This window comes from Tenrec ecaudatus, chromosome X (genome assembly GCF_050624435.1).
Source record: "Tenrec ecaudatus isolate mTenEca1 chromosome X, mTenEca1.hap1, whole genome shotgun sequence".
Classification (NCBI taxonomy): Eukaryota; Metazoa; Chordata; class Mammalia; order Afrosoricida; family Tenrecidae; genus Tenrec; species Tenrec ecaudatus.
Window position 1 is genome coordinate 145,130,597 of NC_134548.1, and position 779 is coordinate 145,131,375.

Below are 779 nucleotides of genomic sequence, written 5' to 3' on the forward strand. Positions count from 1 at the left end.
CCTCGTGATCGCACTGGCCGGTGTGCTTCTTCCATGTGGGCTTTTTTGCTTCTGAGCTAGATGGCTGCTTGTTCACCTTCAAGCCTTTAAGACCCCAGACACAATCTCTTTTGATAGCCGGGCACCATCAGCTTTCTTCACCACATTTGCTTATGCACCCATTTGTCTTCAGCGATCCTATCATGGAGGTGTGCAGTCAATGATATGATTTTTTGTTCTTTGATGCTTGGTAACTGATCCCTTTGGGACCACTTGATCACACAGGCTGGTGTGTTTTTCCATGTGGACTTTGTTGCTTCTGAGCTAGATGGCCGCTTGTTTATCTTCAAGCTTTTAAGACCCCAGTCACTATCTCTTTTGATAGCCGGGCATCATCAGCTTTCTTCACCACATTTACTTGTTCACCCACTTTGGCTCCAGCCGTTGTGTCGGGAGAGTGAGCATCATAGAGTTCGAATTTAATAAAAGAAGGTATTCATACATTGGGGGAGTGTTTGAGTAGAGGCCCAAGGTCCTTCTGCCACCTTAATACTTGACCTATAAATATAGACACATAGATCTATTTCCCCATCCTCCTATATATATTTGCATGTACATGTCTTTGTCTAGACCTCCATGAATGCCCTTTGACTCCTAGCTCTTTCCTCCATCTCCCTTGACCTTCCTCCTGCCCTACTACCATGCTTCGTCGCCACCTGGGCTAGAGTATAACTCTTCTCTAAGCAACCTTACCCTTGATCATTTCCCACCATGCCTGCCACTCCCCCCTCTCTACCATT